A 9,729-nucleotide genomic window follows, 5' to 3' on the forward strand; every position below is an offset into this window, starting at 1 on the left:
ACTTACGTGCTATCTGGGAATTCTTACCACCTCCCTGTGTGCGCGCGGCTTGCTTCTTTATTTCTCTCACTTGTGTTTTGCTTCTTCCTATTCTTTCTCTTAGTGCTAACTAACTTTCTAGCCTTCTCAAGGTTTATGGCTGCATCAACACAAGCCTTCCATCTGTCCTTCTCCTGGGCAAGATCAATCCAATCTTTTCCATCCTTATCGAGTTCCTTCGGTCCACCTCAACGTCTTCGTCTTGGCCTTCCTACTGGTCTCTTACCATCAGGTTTCCAAAACAAGAATCTTGTAAGCTCTTCATTCCTCTCTCATTCGTGCCACATGGCCTGCCCACCTAAGTCTTCTTGATTTAATCCTTCTAATAATATCTGGAGATAAATACAAATTATGTAGTTCTAAATTATGTAACCTTCTCCGCTCACCTGTCTCCTCATCCCTTTTAGGTTCAAATATTTTTCTAAGGATTTTATTTTCAAATACTTTTAATTTATGTTCCTCTTTCAATGCAAGAGACCAAGTTTCGAATCCATATAATACTACAGGCAAAATTACTGTTTTGTATATTTTAACTTTTAGTTTGTTAGATATTAGATATACGAGAAGATAAAAGTTTATGAAGAATAAAGTAAAACGCATTTTCTGAATTAAATCTGCTTTTCATTTCAACTTTAATATCATTTTCATTTGTTAGTATTACTCCTGTACTTGAATTTGGAGACTGATTCAAACGAGTTGTTACCAAAAATTAAATTTTGATCATTGCCTAACACTTGGTTTCGGCCTGTAAGCATACATTTAGTTTTCTCTTTACTAACTTCCAAACCTATCTCTTTAGCTGCTTTGAATATTTTAGCATTATTCTTAATTGTATTTGATTATGTTTGATTTGCATTATTTTATTTCGCTTTTTGTGACACTTTTCGCTGATTTGCGAAGATGTGGATGGGTGATGACATGATGAAATTGATGAATGGACACTCACAAACATCCATGCCCAGGCCAGGATTCGAACCGGGACCCCTGGCGTCGTAGCGCAATGTGTTAACCACTCCGCCACGGGGCCAGGCTCTTAATTGTATTTATATAATCCCGTAAGCATACATCATCTCCATATGTTAACAACTGTATTACACCGTTTAGTTTTAGTCCTTCGTTAGTTTCTTTTACCTTCCTAACAGCATATTCTAAGGCAAAATTAAAGAGCAACGGATATAATGCATCTCTTTGTCTTAACCCATCATGCATCTCAACCGCTTCTTTCATCCATTTTTTTTGGTTCTATCTTCCTTAAAGTCAGTGGCGTAGCATAAGATAGTGTCGTGCCCAACCGGCGGTGGTGGGAGTCATAACCATCTTTGGCCCAATATTTCTAAAAATAACGCCAAAGGAAGGAAAAGATGGCAAAGCTAGTACTAGCTTCTAAATTAAGTGCGCGTAACCCCCTTATGAAAATCCTGGGCACGCCACTGCATACAGGCCCGCAATGTGTGCGGACCACAAACCTAAATGTGTCCGAATAAGATAAATTATTCTCGTATTTCTCATGTACAACATTTACGCAAATCTTCACCACAACTTTTTTGAATATTTTTACCCATTTCATCTTCTCTTGAATAAATATCACTTTTCCCTTGTATTTTCACTTTACCTTGTATCTTTAATCTGTTAACAAGAAAGCACGCCCATTTCGACTTCAGCAATCAAAAATTGCATTTTTTTATCCTGTATTCTTGTGGCAATGCATCACATTCGTGGTTACTAGTAGCATTTTTTTTCCTTCCCGAAGACGACAGAATCTTTACTACGTTCCGGAAAGACTGGAAAGAATCGCCCTCAGGATATATATATATATATATATATATATATATATGAATAAAACTTAAGGAGTCTTTAACGTACAGACAAGCAGCAGCATAACTTGGGGCCGAACAAGGGCCTCAGATTTCCAAACTTGTGAAAAGTTTTACATTCCAAACAGGGAAGGCGAAAGGGGTGGGCACGGGTGGGCAAGCGCCCACCCAAAAATTCCTGTGCCCACCCGATTGCCCACCCAATCAAATTCAATATACATATACTTGGAGATTTATGAATGATTCAATAAATAAATGTATTCTGGTGTTCATAACATATATATTTTACTTGTGAATATTATCTATGCTAGAAATGTTCACATATTATCAACCCATAAAAAGCCAATTTTGTCATTAGAAAGTGAAAGTAATAACTAAAGGTATTGAAACAAAAACTGTGATCAAATGAATACTTCAATGATTAAAAGCAGCTAGTAGGTAGGCTTAGGAGGCTCAACAGTATCCAGGGTATGATGAAGATTAGGGTGAACTTGAGGACTGCAGCTCCGGGCCTTCTCTGAGTTTGGTTTGAGTTGGTGTTTTAAGTCCACTTTATGCACAGTAAGGCTAATCGGGACTGGACCTACAGTTTAAAGTGGGATCCGAACCACTTGTGCCTCCACCGGGTATCGAACCCGGGACCCCTCGATTACAATGCAAAGACGTTACCACTGCGCCATGGGGGAGGCCCCGGGCCTTCTCTGAGAAAGACTGCTTTGAAAAGTACCACATAATTAAAAAATTAGGTACTTCGGATGTGGTAAAAAAAATATAATAACAAACCACAGTAGTATAGAAATACGATAGTGGATGTTTGTGCCCTCGGGCGTTTAATATTCGCAATTAATTTGTATGTACTTATAACTAATTTGCACGGGTTTTAATTAATTTGCGCGTACTTAGAATTTATTTGCATGTACTTAGAGTACTTTACATTTATGTATTTGCATGTTTATAACTTTTATGAATATATAATTATTTATTTTATGAAAAATATGTATATAGAAGGTAATTAGAGGTACTAAACGTTATGCATATGTTTTTATATTCATTACTGCAAAGTATGTAATGTATAAAATGTTAATATTAATGTTTATAATATTGAAAATAAGAGTTTACGGTTTATGAACCGCTATGAAAGGTGGTAATGGGTGTAGGTACAGGTCCAATTACGATTGGGGACGGTCCCGGTACTCGAACCCGCGATATGCAACGGTAATAATTAGTACTATGTAATAATGTATGTTATTATGTTATGAAACACGATGGTCTCAGACGCCAGACAGAATACTGTCTCAGAATCTCGACTCGGCGGTGAAGGTAGACGAGAAAGGAATTTGGGGAGTGTGCGTTCAAGGTCAAATGACGTCACAACGACAGAACAAAGAACGAACCCAATTGACCAATCAGAGAACGCGTCGGTAGGTTTTCAGAACCGGTTTTTCCAAGGTTAACCAGTACGCAAGAACAGGGGAAAGTGATGCAATAATGTAGGGCAGGGGAGGGATTCAACCAGACAACAAAGGATGTCTGGATATGCGCAGCAAGGGTCAAATCTCTGAAGCTATGCGTCGCTTGTAGAACTGGTTTCAGCCGCCAATTAATATTCCGCTCAGGGTTGCCCCAAGGCACAGGACGCTTTAGCGCAGGTTTTTTTTATCTGTACTATGAAGAAGGGAGAGCTATCAGGGACGGGGCCTACAGTTTTCACCATTTGCTTTTATCACGGGGTAACGAACCTAGGACCCTTTGATTATTGATTTAGGTAGTAAATGTATGTTACTGTGTGCTATTTAATTTAATTTTGAGTTTATTTTTTACCAAACTTTGACTTTATGTCAATCATTTTCACAGCTTATCCTTATTTTTACAAAAATAACACTATTTGTACTATTCAGGCAACATTCTTTATTAAATTTTGGACTCGCAAAGACATTTTTTCAACTTTTAATTTATTATTTTACAATTTTATGTTAATTTTTTACCAAAATAACACTATTCAGGCAACATTTTTTATTAAATTTTGGACTCACAAAGATATTTTTACAACTGTTTAACTTATTATTTTACAATTTTATACCTATTTTTAACCTAAATAACACTATTTGTACTATTCAGGCAACATTTTTTATTAAATTTTGGACTCACAAAGACATTTTTTCAACTTTTAACTTATTATTTTACAAATTGATATTACGTTTTTACAAAAATAACACTATTTGTACTATTCAGGAAAGACTTTTAGTTACATTTTCGACACACTAAGTGTGTGTTCTCAACTTCTATCTGTTTATTAGGCTTATTATTACTCAAATAACACAATTTCAGCTGTTCAGGCAACATTTTTTATTAAATTTTGGACTCACAAAGACATTTTTTCAACTTTTAACTTATTATTTTACAACTTTGTTAAATTTTTTACCAAAATAACACTATTTATACTATTAAGGCAACATTTTTTATTAAATTTTGGACTCACAAAGATATTTTTTCAACTTTTAACTAATTATTTTACAACTTTATGTTAATTTTTACCAAAATAACACTATTTATACTATTCAGGCAACATTTTTTCATTAAATTTTGGATTCACAAAGACATTTTCTTCAACTTTTAACTTATTATTTTACAACTTTATGTTAATTTTTACCAAAATAACACTATTTATACTATTCAGGCAACATTTTTTCATTAATTTTGGATTCACAGACATTTTTTTTTCAACTTTTAACTTATTATTTTACAACTTTATGTTAATTTTTTACCAAAATAACACTATTTATACTATTCAGGCAACATTTTTTCATTAAATTTTGGATTCACAAAGACATTTTTTTCAACTTTTAACTTATTATTTTACAATTTTATACCTATTTTTACCAAAATAACACTATTTATACTATTCAGGAAAGACTTTTAGTTATATTTTCGACACACAAAGTGTGTTTTTTCAACTTCTATCTGTTTATTTCACAAGTCTAGGCTTATTATTACCAAAATAACACAATTCAATCTGTTCAGGAAAGACTTGTAGTTACATTTTCGACACACTAAGTGTGTGTTCTCAACTTCTATTTGTTTATTTCACAAGTTTAGCCTAATATTACTCAAATAACACAATTTAATCCAGTCAGGAAGGATTTGTTATTATATTTTGGATGCACAAAGAAATGTTTTCAACTTTTTTACTGATTTTTTGCAGGGTATGTATTAATTTTTATTTATTTTGTTTTGTATTATATATACATTTACAAATTTTTAACTTAGAGTTTAGTATTTATTTAAATTTTTTCGAAAACACTAAAGGAAAAGTACTTTTAGCTAAAATGTAAGCCACAGAATATATATTATTATTATTATTATTATTATTATTATTATTATTAGGGTTTACTGATTTTTACTATGCTATTTTTGGTTCTGTATTTCTATATGTATTTATTTAGGTCAGGTTACTCCTGCTACGTAGGAAAGTTTGTTTATTTTAGAGTTTGCTGAGTATTTTGTTACTCTTATACTAAGTTTTCTAAATATATCAGGTAGAGCTCCATCAATATACTTTTGTTTTTGCTGTTTGGAGATGATGCGATCACCATCACTCTCCATCTGCTTTTTATTTTAAGTACCCAATATTATTTTGAGGCTTAGTGAATTCTAGAGCCTATTTATGCAGGAGAGAGGGCTTGAAAATTTTGATCTCAGATAACCACAACTATTTGTCAGAGTATTTTAAAGGATATTTTATATTTATTATGTGCCACTAGAATATCAAAGCTTGCTTAATTTTTATGTCTGTAACGCTGTTATTGTATTTCTAGCTAAGGTTTACTGGATAAAGTACACGAAATGTTTAACATTTCGACTATTTGCCTTTATACGAGGCCAAATTTTTAGTGTAACGAAAATTATTGTATGTCTATAAAGACTGAAATCCCTTTACCGATGGGTTCATAACTGGACGCTTACCAACATTGTTTTTTTTTAAAAAAATATAACCATTTATCAATATATTGACAATTCACAGGACAAGACGAAGTTCACAGACGACTGACTACATATATGAACCATAGGTCCACTTGCTAAACTTTTTTCTATGCTAGAAGAAGAATTTAGCCTTATAGCCTTTTTCAAGGTATTTTTGAAGTATTACTGGTTTTTTGGGTGCATCAACACTTGGGTTATTTCCATTTGGTTTATTATACGAGGCTACAATCACTATCAGAACACTGAAATTCTCTGATTGAAACTAAAAGCTCAGGCTGTAACTAGGGACTTAGTATGTATATCGATAATTTATAGGACAACACGAACTTTACAAAGGATTGTAGGTGACGTAGGACCACACGCCAGAGGTTTGTTAATCTTCAAGAAGCATTTACAGCTAATATTACGAGGAAATGAGGTTGATTTTTTACTGTTTCACAAGAATGCTATTTTTTATACACCCAATATTTGCTTTTTCAAGTAACTACATGTACCAGAAGTACTTACAGGCCAACTCTAACTAGACTTCGACTTATTCTATATCAGGTGCTAAATTTATAAAGAACTATATTTCTGAGGAAGTACGCAAAAGCAGATTGCCCGATTAAAGTATCTGAAAAACAGATTTTTCTATGTAAGTATATTTTTATTGACTGGATTATTTAACAGATCAAACAGGAGGACTGCAAAATTCATTAAATGTAGTTCTATAGTATAGGTGGTTTCAGAGATATAAAAAAAACAAATATAAGATTTCGCTTTTTTTTGCTTCTGAGGCTAATTGCGACGCTAAGGGTAAATGGCGAGGAAATGTAACGGAGGAGAAACAGTCCCAAAAGTTATGGGCTGCATGTAAGTTAATACCACAGAGATATTACAGTAGGTGTAGGTTCTACCACCAGAACATTTCTATTATAATAATACTGGTTATGCTGTACTGTTAGCTAAAGATGCTGATATTTGAGAAACTTAAAAGCTTATTTGCAAAATTTTAGATAAATACTAATCTGTTATATTTTATATCCATTCTGCAAAAGATCCGATGACAAAATTTAAAAATTGTTATCGCCCAGACATGGACTCGAACCCTGGACAGATAGGTTAAAAGCCTAACGCTATACCAACTAAGCTATCTGGGCACAAGGTATTCTTTTCTTGAAAAGTTAGTTATGTTAAGAAATGTATTGAAACACTTGAGAACACTCTTGGTCTGGTTCGACAGAGAAGGAGACAACATTTCCAAATTTTTACAGACTGGGTGTATTTTTCCACTATAGAGGCCTTCACTATATGTAATTCGAAACGCTAAAGTTCAGCTAACTTCCAAAATTGAGGTAAAGATTGTGTTTGGCGAGATTAACAAGTTACAATTATATCCAGTTACGGACAAATAAAGCTAAAACTCTCAGATTTACTGTACTAGCCAAGTTTCAGTAACATTTTTCTTCACTTTAGTACAAATACCAAAGAAATAGGTATGTTTTATTTATAATTTGCCAAAATGTACTAGTATATAATTCACAAAGTTAGGTAAAAAAACAGTATTTTTAAAAATATTGTTGCTGCCTTCAAATTTTATGTTATTTAGCCACTAACAACTGGTTTACACTGTTTGACATCATTTAAATAGCAAAAGAAGGAATTATTTGTTTAGTATTTATACTACTTTGTATTTATTTAAGAAAACAATTCTACAGTTTAACTTAATTTTTAACAATTTGTTACTAATTTATATATCAAAGTTATGTTATTTAGAGTGTATGAAGGCGTATAAAGTTAATATTTGTACTTATCAGTGCAACTAACAATTATATTTTACACACAAAAGATAATGTATACAGTTAAATCACTTGAATCAGAGAATAATATTTTACAGTAATTGATTCATTCAGCACTAGTCAGTACTTTTATGCATCAGAAAGTTTTCTTAATTTTCTATTATGCATGCTATTTTGTGCTATTCTTAAAATGTATTTCTAAGGCAAACTGGATTAATTTTCTGCTTATAATGCAAAGTTGACATAGTTTTCGCACAATTCATTGTACATTTGTTATATTCTCTACTTACAATCCAAATATTATGCTTATTTAATGTATAACTAACTAACTCTCTAGCCTTCTTAAACCCGAATGTTCATGGCTGCAGCAACACATGCCTTTCATCTGTCCCTGTCCTGAGCAAGATCTATATACTCCTTTCCTTCCTTACCAATTTCTTTTAGGTCCATCTCTACATTATCCCTCCATTTTGTTTTGGTCTTCCTATTGGTCTTTTACCATCAGGTTTCCCAACAAGAATCCTGTATACTTTTTTTTTCCTCTCCCATTTGTACCACATGATCTACACATCTAAGTCTTCCTGATTTAATTATTCTAATAATATCTGGACATGAATACAAATTATGTACTTCTAAATTATGTAATCTTCTCCACTCATCTGCCTCGTCATCTGTTTTAGGCCCAAATATTTTCCTAAGGATTTTATTTTCAAATACTCTCAATTTATGTTTCTAGCTTATACTGTAGTTATTATATTTTTTTCTATCAGCTTATTTTGAAATTAATATTATTAGGTATAGTCTTTGATTTATAACTATATTGCTTTTTTTATCAATTTATCTAAGAGTACATGCAGACAAACACATGTGTACACACTTTTATGTAAATAGATATGCCTTTTTTCAATATTTTAGTATGAAGATTGCACTTTAGCTATTTAAGCAAGGGTAGGAAAGGTAGGATTTCTGAGAATTTGTTGCAGGATTTTGTTGTCCAAGTATAGATGAGAACTGAGCTGGGAGACTGTTTTGAACCTTTTCATGAGAGTTTGCATGTGAACTGTATGCAAATTCAGCACTATTGACTGCGCATGCTTCTAAGTTTTGCTGTTATTTTACATCAAGTCTGTGAGACTGTAGACAGTTTTCCCTTTTCAAGTAGTTTTTATTGATTGTATTTGTATATGTTTTGGGGACTTAGCAGTTTTATGTTATGAGGCAGTTTGTTGTAGAATATTTGTACCGGATTGTTTTGAGATATTGAGTGTCTGCTGTTTTACTTGTAATTATTTTCCTTCTTGAGTTGTGTATTTGACTATATTTTGTCCAACTTCGTAGTATTTAGAATAATTGCTATTGACTTGTAGATGTAGGGAGTAATAAACCTTTGCAAGATGCCCTATACTTTAGTCTGAACATTATTCTTAGTGTTCACTTTTGAAGCCTTAGTATTCTGGTAGTATTATTAATGTAGAGGTAAATTAGGCTAAAATGTAGGAATTTTTCTGATAAATTATACTTATTTAGTTGTTTCAGCAGGTAGAAGTTGCATGATGGTTTTCTGCTGATGATGTTAATTTGCTCTTCTTATGTACTATGTATGATGTAGGTTACTTGAGTAATTGGAATTTTCTACTGAAAAAAGGATTGCTTGTCTATTTTATTCCTATGTTGTTGAGTTTGTCCATAAGCAAGCCATGATTTTATTCTATCCTATGCCTTGGAAGAATCTAGATATATTGTGTTTGCAGTTTTATGTTTCTCTAAGGTTTCAGCTATGTAGCTTTTTAAACTGTGCTATGGGTGTGACTATTGATTTCTCTTTCTGGATCCCATGTTGGTTTCTGTGTATTCCTCTTGCTGCTTGAATTTGACTTAGGTTGCTTGCTTTTTTCTTAGATCTTTATTTGTTCAGTATTTTTTATTTTTTAATATTTTTTACATAAAAAATTCAAAGTACATTGTTTAAGTCAAAGTGTGTTAAAATTCAATTTTTCAAAGTTAAAGTTTTAAAAATACAATTTTCTAACATTTTCAACATTCGGGTTTAAGAAGGCTAGAGAGTTAGTTAGTTATACATTAAATAAGCATAATATTTGGATTGTAAGTAGAGAATA

This window comes from Lepisma saccharinum, chromosome 7 (genome assembly GCF_977018435.1).
Source record: "Lepisma saccharinum chromosome 7, izLepSacc3.1, whole genome shotgun sequence".
Taxonomy (NCBI): domain Eukaryota; kingdom Metazoa; phylum Arthropoda; class Insecta; order Zygentoma; family Lepismatidae; genus Lepisma; species Lepisma saccharinum.